Genomic DNA, 10,427 nt, shown 5'->3' with positions numbered 1-10,427 from the left:
GTGGTAATAAAACACTAAGTTTTATGGTCACTGAGGTATTAAATATTGCTAATAAATTATAGGGCTAGCATTCTAAATGAGCTGTAGTTTAGAAAAGAGCAGTAACACCATGTCTGAAAGTATTAATTGCCATCGCCCGACTTCCTAATTATCAAGAATTTCAAGTATCTTTTTAAACTAACATATCACTCTCTGTTATGCACGCAATGAAATACAGCTGCATTTGAAGAGTTTCAATAGTAGTGACTACTTTTCCCCTTCAAAGCACTCTATGGACATGAAAACACAGTACCTCTGTGAAACAGTTAATTACTACTATCCTTATTTCATACACAGGGGAAGCAGAAGTGCAGAGAGGTTAAAAGTCTCCACTGAGACCACCCAGCTTGTCAGAGTGAGGATCTGCATCCACAGGGAAAACATCCTCTGTGGTCTTACAGTGTAAGGAACAGGCATTTCTCCCTTTCCACAGATGCAGCCTGACTATACAGTGACAGCACTCCAGCTTTAGCAATGGCATCCCATCCCCACACCATCTTTGTTCTTCCTTTGGACTGGCAGGGACTGGAAGAATCAAGAGGCAGTAGTCTTCTCTTGGGAAAACTGAAAGAGGGAAGCTGCACAGTATATGACATCTTTTCCTGCCTTCCATGCACTGGACATAATTTAAAAGCCACATTTTTGTGAATTGCTCTCTTGCTTGTTCCCCATGGGATCGCATTGGCCAGCCTTCCATAAGCAAGGGGATAAATCCTCAGTCTCATCCAGCTAAATGTTTTTTTGCATGCTTCTATGCGTCTTTTTGACATAGGGGCACAGCACAGCTGCTTAAGTGGAAAAGTGACAATGTTTCATGGTTTCTTTCCACTTGCTCCTTGTACACTTCTCCTCTTGAAAATCTGTTAGGGTGCGGCTCTGCAATAATTACACTCTGATGTAATTCCGCTGAGCCATTTTGAATTAGCAAAGCATCTAGCCCCCCAACTTCAGTTATCTATAGACAGTTCATCAGAAGATTTCATAGAGCTTTACAAACATCTACTGCTCCTGGGACTCCTGACTCACTCTCTGCCTTGTGCCCTGCAGGCAGAATAATCAATATGGTACTACCTAATACCTGAACTGACAAATGGCATCCCGTGAGTCATGCTCTTTCCTTGAAATGATGTTCCTGGTGAAGCATACAATACACTCAGTGTACATGAATGCTGCAGCTTTTCCCAGCACGCTGGTATAAGCATAAAGACGGATGGATCCAACAATTGTTCTGCTGCAGGTTTTTCTTAGATGAGGAGTGAGCACATGCCATGAGTCATGTTGACAGGTGTGTTATTAGTGCAGTGATTCAGATGCTCTGGAATGTGACTTTTACAGTGGTAATAAGACATTGTCCCTTAAACCAGGTTAACAGCCTCAATAGTGGGATTGTACTTGCTGAGAACTAGCACAAGGGTTAGGTTTCAATATATAATCTGGGTAATTTTGCTACAGTCTTCCAAAAAACATTCTCACCTGTAGAGAACTGCTAGATATAGAGGCCACAGACAGGCTGCACATAGTAGGCTGAGGAGTCTGGCAGTACATGAGGATGAATACTATTGGGCCTCTGCCTTACACTCACCTGGTTTCAGTCTAGAACCCACATGGTATGAAAGACATAAGCCATATTTCTTCTATTAAGGTCCATTAAATTCTCCTCAAGTACAATCTCAATAAACCAGTCCTGTGCTGAAGTGCCCCAAGCATCCACACTTCAGGCCTGCAGGGCACGTTTCAAAGTGCTCCAGGCACTTTGTTGCTGTTCACTAGACCCTTTTAGGGGGCAAGACAGCACAAGAACTTCTAGCTCTGATTCATCTATAAGACACACAGCACAAGGCTACAACCAAACACGCAGCACAAGAGCGGACTGCTGGACTGGGGATGACTGATGTCATTCAGGAGAGGCTGTGCCTTGTCCAGTCAGGGTGAGGATGGGTGGACAGCTTACACTTGCCAACTCAACCCTCCAGGTTTGCTCTACAGAATGCCCAGTGGATCTCTCTTTGCTGCACTGCTCCCACCCAAAGCTGCTCCCAAAATAATAGAAGGGCACGTAGCCAGGCTATACATCCAGGTAGCTCTCTACTCTTTACAAAGAGAAAGAGCAAGCCTTCACTTCATCCTGGGTCAGGCACTGCATCCTCCTGTGGTGTAGAAGACTACATCTCCTGACAGAAAACCTTGTGCCGGTGTGGCAGTGCAATCCAAAATGAAGAGGCTGAATGCTAAGGCTGTGCTGCAGAGATTCCAATCAGGCACACAGAGCATTGGGACATGATATTTGGCATCAGAAGTCTGCTCTTCTGTTTTGTGGGCTCTTTGCTGGCTGGCTTGTACCTCCTGACGCAGGCACACTGCATGTGGTGCTGCCCAGACCACCTTGGGGGCACTGAGTGAAGCCGGCTGGGCCCTGGCATCCCTTCCCTGTCCCTGCAATTAGTAACACCACCCCTGCTGCTCCCCAGCCAGCTTCCGTGCCATCGCAGGATGACCTGTCAGGGAAGCTGGCCTTAGGGATGCAACAAGAAGGCACAGCAGAAAAAGACATCTTTGTCCAACAAGGCAGTTGCTTTACTGCCAAAAAAAAGAAAATTATTTAATTTCTCAGGACAAAAGAGAGCTGAAAATTGAGATGGGAAGACAGAAATGAAGTAATGCAAATCAAAGTACATTCAGACATTTGACAATCATATAGTAAAAAAGGATAAAAAGTATTCAGAAACACCCAGGTATAGCCATCAGACATGTCCAAGCCTCAAAAGTAGGGATGACAGAATTTGCACTTAAGAAAGTAACATTTACAAAATTAGGAGTTATGTAAAAACTTTTGTGAAGGAAGTTCCCTCAGCTTCCTTTAGAAAATGTATGTGAGCTCCTATGATGTTTCCATTTTTCAACTAGCTCCTTATCTCCTGTTCCTTGCACAGACTTTTTAAAGAAAATATGAACTAGTACATTGGTTTGTAGTACTCTGAACATTCCTAATAATTAGTGAGACCATGTGTAAAAAGAACACATTTGCTTTTAAAAATCCATTCCATGTTACAAAGAGAAGTCTATTCTGACCCATATCTGCCCCATCTGCTGAGGACCTTCACATATTCTGGTAAAATACTGTCTCTCACTTGGAAAAGTCACTCAAGTGCTCATTGCAGAGTTCTGTTTGCACTTCGTGTTTAGCCAGGACAATGAGCAGAATACAGCCTTAGAATACAGCCTTAGAATAAATGGGCTTGGACTTATAAAAATGCCAAATTTGAATGTCTTCCCAAAAGGTTGCAGCCTCAGCTGCACTATGCAGCCAAGCGGTGCTAGAGGACATCCGGTCACAAATAACTTCAAACAATGCATAAGCACTATTTCACTCTCCATTTATCCTGCCAGTCTGAACAAGACCTAACATTTGGGAGCAGCTTCTTTTGCCTAGTGGTCTGCTGCCCGCTCACTTGCGGCTTGATCTGCTGCTACCTAACTCAAAGAGACTACAGAGGAATTGGAACAGGAATGTGGTATAGCAATAAGATAAAGTCCATGAGCACTCTGCTTGGATTTCTGCCTGTTTCTCTATTACAGTTCAGTCTAGTCACAGGCATAGAAACTGCCCTAGCAACCCAAGTCCATTTGAGGAGCTCTGAGTGGCATGACTCTACATGAATACTAAAATCTTGAAGTTATTTTTCTCCACAGGCCACCCCAAAACATATATTTATTAAAGCTGATTTTGGAAACTACAAAACATGTCAGTTCCACTACAGACCAGAACCACTTCCACATCAAAGCAACCCGATTCTTCCACCAGATTTATAAAGTCTCAATTCTTATCCTTCCTGAAAACCAAAACACCACAAATATTTACTTTTCTGTCCAACACACACCTCGTTTCCTGCTTGACTATTGCAGGCAACACCACTTCAGTCATGCAGCAAACAGACACAGCTTCCTTTTTCTCCCCTCTTCTTGTTTTCCTTTTGGTCTCTCTTGTTCCGGATTCAAGCATATCCAGCCATTCAATTTCTCCTGATGCCAAAGACTGAAAAAGAAAATTCCTCTCTTGTTCAGTAAGACCTGTTTGACCTGAATGGAACATCAAGTGCCAAAGGCCACTGAGACCAGGGCTCTAGTAGTGCTACTGCTGGCCACCACTGATCACCCCATGTAAATTTAACTACTGTGAACAGAAGGAAAGCCACAAAACTAGCAAAAATCATTCCATATTACTGCCCAAGTCCTTATCAAAGGCTGATCCTGCTGTATAATAGTAAACTTCATCACATTTCCTAGCAGCTGAGGAAGTGACACGAGGATTGGAATTTGAACTTTCCCATTATTCAAAACATCCCTCAAAATGATAAAGTCCCACTCACTACACTTTTGAGATCACAAGATGGGGGGATGGATTTGGGCTTCGCTTCTAACATTTTCTCTTTGCACACATTCTTTCATTCAGTGTCTCATTCTGAAAATACTCAGTACAGTTTTCCTATCCATTTTGTTCTTTTCACTAGATGTCTTCACCAGAAAACTGTGTGGTTTCTGCTCGATTCAAACTCTTACAAAGAACAACATGTGGAACTACTTCAAGCTTTTGTCATATAATGCAAGAAGACATATACACCTGTGTATTTCCATAATACACCTGTATTTCTTGCAGCCCAAGAAAAAACTTGCAACTGGCAAATGTTTAACCAACACTGCTTAAAAGTGGATATGCACACTTCCAAAAGGCGGCTAATAAAGACTTAATTGGAAATAATTTGAAAAGGGGAATCCCACATTTGGATTATGTATCACAAGTCATAAGAACTAAGAACAGGAGACTGTCAACTGCAAGAAGAGAAAGTTCTGGGAATTTTCAAATCATTATTGTTGCTAGGAAACCTTCTTGGTATCCACATGTTCAGCATTTCTGTCGCATTTTATCCACATTTCTCAGACAGTGCTATTCCGTGCCATGCCCTACAGGAGCGAAGTGCCAAAAACAGCACTGTAAAGCATTTAAATGCCTTAATAGAAATACTATAAGGATGAGAAAATTATCTTGGATTAATTTTAGTCTAATTTGAAATGTAGAGAGATGCAAGAAGAAAAGAGAAACAGCTTTATCTGAGGTATTTATATGATCCCCGTTACTGGAGTGTCTTAATTCTTTACAATCTTCAATGTATTTATGCTAACAACACATTTGCAAGAGAGGAAAGTATAATTTTCTGCACTCTACAGATTGGGAACAGGGATCCAATTTCAGAAAGTCTTTAGGAGTCAAATTCTTACTTATTTCAGCTGAGGTTGGACTCCTACATACTTCTGAGAACACAGACCAAGGTGGCTACAGAATGCACAGTAACCATGAGTTAGAGACTTAACACCCTCTGAATTCAGCCACCCATATGTATGCAGAGCATGAAATACAAACCTCTTAGAAAACTACTTCCTACCCAGTTCCTCACCTCATTTTCCTTCAGCCAATTACTCCTGAGGCTGTGTTGCTTTTCCTACTTGCTTTTGCAGAGGAGCATCCTGCTTCTTTCAGACCGTCATCAAGATCATTTGGACTCTGAAGCACTTAGTCTCCCTCTCTGGATTGCTATAATTGCAGTAAGGATTCTCCCTATTCCATTGCCTAGCTACCTGCCATTCGTAATGAAAAACACCAAGCAGAACGAAACTCATCTCAAATCTCAGTTTCACTTTACATATTCTTCCATTTGCAGTGAAATGGTCATCATCTCTGAGAACAATAGGTCTTTTGCCTTATTGTTTCACAATGTCATTTTAAGGCAACAAAATCTATGCTTCCAAGAACGTAGAACACCTTTCTAAGGTCAAATTAAGGTCAAGTTGTTGCTCCTCTTACAACACTCATTGTACTGCCCCAAGAGGAAATTAGATCAATTTGACATAATTTCAAGAAAGAGTGAAAGTACACTTATCCTGTGCAGCCACTTTATAGTCCAAGTAATACAGGAAGTCTTACTGTAATAAGAATGGGAGTTAATGTCTAAGAATTCTAACTAGCCCATCTTCTCCTAGAAATATACGTTTTTTAAGTTTCTGAATAATGCATATGTTTTTGCTTTCTTCTGTAATGTCTTGAGCATTGACCAAATACGTAGAATTTCTCTTTTAAACCAACTACCAACAAATAATTTACTTTTTCCAGTCCTTAATTCCTTTATACTCTACAATCCAGCTAATGCCTGCCTTTCAAGATTGTAAAGACTTTGCTGTTCTTCATTAGCATCATGAAAGAGATCCTGTGTAACTACTGTCATTTTAGTATTTGGGAACAAAATCCCTGAAGTACTGATGCACCAATGTTGACAATTTGCTACTAAGCTACTGCATATTACTTCACTATGTGCCATTCTGGTCCGTCCCTGGTATGCTCAGTTCATTAGACCTAAGCAAACTGGTTTTTGCTTTGGTCTTAGTTCTTTGCTTTCCTCCACTTTTTTTTTTGGTGGCTCACACACAGACAGCAGTGACAAAACTGTCAGCAGTTCATAAGGGGGCCAAACCCTTTCAGATGTTGCATACAAGTTTCTGAGCTGTTTTCAGATTTACTTCCTTTCTCGTTTCCTTTCAGATATCCCTTTGATGCCACTGAGTTGATTTGGACATCAGATACACAGTCAGCATGTGGGACAATTTCCCTACAAACTGGCCACACTCACAGTCATGACTAGTCTGTTGGATCTCCAGAGATCAAAATGAAATGCATTCGAAGTCTGTGTTGTTTTTCTACACCCTAGACTGTAACAGCAAAGTACTCTTGGAGCCAAACTTCCTTAAAGTTGACAGGACACCAGACTTAGCAGTCATATGGGCACCAGACTGGATCCAACTCCAGTAGCTGGAAATGAAGATGACAAACCTTTTAAATTTATCATAGAAGAGATTAAGAGATGCTTATCAAAGTGTAAGCAATATCATCGTTGTCTGGACCACTGTAATTATTCCGTTTAACTACACTTACTGGCACCTAAATACACCTCCTTTTGATTTTCTCTCCAGTTCTGCCTGCTTTATACAATACACATAAAGGTAGAATTTTTACAAGGCCACATAAGTTTTGGGGTTTTTTTGTTTTTTTTTTTTTTTGTAAAAATATTAATTTGGAAAGCAGACACTTACAATCCATGTATTTTACAGTTAATGCAGAGTGTCTTATTCTTTGCTGCATTGCAGTTTTACGTCCATGCTCCTGTGTGGTCAGCTGGAGGGAGGGGAAGGTGGTCTGCTTACAGGGCAATGCAGAGTCTTGGCTCACTCAAACAGAAAATACTATGGTTTGGGCCTTGATGTTTCCAACAGAGAGGATTCCCACTGCTCTTCCCAGCTGGGCCAGCAGTGGTGAAGAGGTCTATTCTACAGGAAAGGGAGGACTGACCCTTTAATCACCCCATAAAGAGGCAGCAAGGTCTACCAAGAATGGGATATAATGTATTTACTGTCTGCAGCAATTTTTTTTCATGGATACACGTATGGCAGACAACATAAAGTACAGAGACAAGAACAACACAATGCTGACTGAGGTACAGATGGAAGCAGTTCACACAGGAAACAGGACTCCAACGGTTAACATACAGTTGGGTCTAAGTAATGCCAGAATCCCAGGTTATTTGGAAAGACATAAAATGGACACAGGTGCATAACCTTTCCTGGTTATATGGAATTATGGAACTATACTCGTAGTTATTTCTAGCTTTTCGAGTTATTCCACATCAAGAAGAGGAGAGGATAGAATGATGCTAAGCAAAGAGCCACAAGGAGAAAAGAGCCCCAAAGGAGGAAGAGCTTGTCCAGTATCTCCATCAAGAGTGACCAGGAAAGAGGAAATATTTAAGCTTCCTTGCTTGGAACCTAGTTTCACATGGTTTATTCAAAAAATTTTGCTAGTTTCACGGATTCTTCATTTCCTGGATTAATAACTTTCTTTTTTTTCCAAATACATGTTTAAGCACAATCACAGTATTTCAATAAAATTTTAAAAGCTTTAGTCAGAAGGAAAGAGTAAAGGCATTTTATTTCAGGCACAGCTCAAGCATCATCCATCTTCCTTCCCTTCCGTAAAGGCAAACATTCTCAAGTTACAATTTTGAAGGATTTTTCCAAGTCTTCATTTTCCTTGGAGCTTAATACTGTTTTTAATCAAGACTCCCTCTTGGAGCTCTACAGCTTATTCCACAGTCCTTGTAATTAGCATGATTTCTAGCTGTTCACTTTTCCAGCCTCAGTAGTAGTAAAGTAAGAATTATTTTCAAATTCGTGATTGTATCAAAAAATATCATTTAATTTAATATTATTTATATTTTCGTGCCAGCTCAGATAAATGATCCTGCCAAATACTGTAACAATTGTTCAGCTAAGAACACTCTTTCCGTGAGGAATGCAATTCCAGTCCCTTGTCTGCAAAGACTTGTGAAAAGTATTCTTAGAAAGGAGAAAAGAATTAAATACCAAACTTCAAGGTTGAAATTTAAAGACAACTCCCTTTGGGAAATAGCACTCAAAAAACCTAAGTTTTCTAAGCAAATCTAAGATATTTTTACCCTACCTAACTTTGTTTTAGGGAAAATAAAATTGAATTGGTGCCTACTTCAGACAAGTGAGCAAGAAGGAGACACTTTTAATAAATCAGAAGAGTTTCTACTGTAAAGAGGCAGGGAAGTTGAATCATGGCAAATATAGCAGAATAAAAATAAGCTATTACCAGCTCTAAATACAAAAAAATGGATGGCTAGAGCGTTTGAAGCTACAGGGTTGATAAGAGGTGGACTTCTGTGCTGTTGACCTGGTGCAGACCTACAGGTCAGAGCTGTTCCCAGAACCACTGGGGCAAAACAGCCTCCTGCTCCATCCCACATCTGTATGCGGTCATGCCAACAAACTAGAAAACTGTGGACACTGTGTTGTCTAGAAGAAGAGTAAAGTATAGATTCTTAGTCCTGTTCTAAGAGCAAGAAAAACAGAACAGATTTCATAAAACATAAAAAGTCATTTGGAAGAATGGTGAATGTATTCTATCCTAAATGTCAGTTGTATGAAACTACAAGGAGATTTCAGAAAAGGACCTGAAGGAGAGCTGGGTGACAGGACAATTCAAGGAAAGTGTTGCCTGGGTTGAAGCGATAGTCAGAGTACACACAGAGGAAGAAGCAAAACAAACAGGGAAGATGACCAGCAGAGAGTGGTGATAGCTATTGTCATGAAGCTGGGTTGAATGGGTTCATGGGGCAGATTTTCTGAGGAGTCAGTGAAGAAAGAGCTGAAGATCAAGGAAAGAGTGAAGGGAAAGGAAGCAATAACTAAGGTCACTTAACAGACAGCAAAGAGAAGATGCTGAGAGTGACAAAAAAGTGATAGACATTAATGGATTGGAGGTCTCAAGAGGGCAGGGTGAGGCAAGGGGCAGAGGGTAAATATGCTTTGCTGAAAGAAATGGAGTGGCAAGAGAGAAAGCCGATCAGAGAAGGAGCAGTGTTTTGGGAAAACAGGGGCAAGGCTCTTTCAGCGAGTGGGAGTGCTGCTCTAGGCTTGTAAGTCAAGTGAGGGGTGAGGGAAAGGAGACAAAGGCTAAAAGGTCAAGCAGGGTTTCGGGGATGCAGGCACAGCCGGGATGGGTGGAAGCAAAAAAGCCAGTATTGCTGTAATTAGAGGGCAGGGAGAGAGCAGCCAGAGTCAGTGAGGCAGCAAACTAGGAATGCTCTGCCCTTACCTCCCTGCCAGGGAAGAGGCTGGCCAGGGCAGTCCGACATGCTGTAGGAATAGTCCAGGGAATTTACAAAATCAGGCAGGTCTTTTAGATCCCAGCCTCTCTCCACCCACACACACTGGAATGAATGGCTTCATTCATCTGGGCAAAGGGACTGATTTCTGAGCACTTCTCTAACATGGAAATGCATGGAAATGCATGGCGTGCCTCTCTCTATTCTGCCTTTTCCTAAGGGCTGCTCTGAGATCAGAGCGTTCCTCCTCCCTGCCCCAAGGAAGAGGGGGAGCCCAGCCCAGGGTTCTGGCAAGGCTATTAGGAGCAAATTAGCTGTGACCACGTGGATCAGCACCAGAGTCCTCTTAATCGTTGGCACAGTCAACAACTGAAGAAGCCACTGCAAAGAGCATGCGACTGGTGTAGAAAGAGAAAGATTTTCAACATAATGTGAGTTTAGGGTATGAGAATTCATATCTAATGCTCCTACAGAAAACTACAGCAATTTGACATCAGTGTTTAAGCTAACAACGCAAGTCTTGTTGAAGGAGCTGACACTACTGCCATGAGGTTATCATTCTACCAACTATTCTTATTTCTCAGCCTACTGGTGTTTAGCTCTTTGCTTATGCTTTATGCCTTTTGTGTACAAACTATGGTTTTGCTTTCATTTTAG

The sequence above is a fragment of the Centrocercus urophasianus genome, unplaced genomic scaffold (assembly GCF_019232065.1).
Source record: "Centrocercus urophasianus isolate 14NV4802_14NV808 unplaced genomic scaffold, USGS_Curo_1.0 seq_13, whole genome shotgun sequence".
Lineage (NCBI taxonomy): Eukaryota > Metazoa > Chordata > Aves > Galliformes > Phasianidae > Centrocercus > Centrocercus urophasianus.
The sequence above is the reverse complement of the archived record's forward strand: the minus strand, read 5'-3'. Positions refer to the sequence as shown.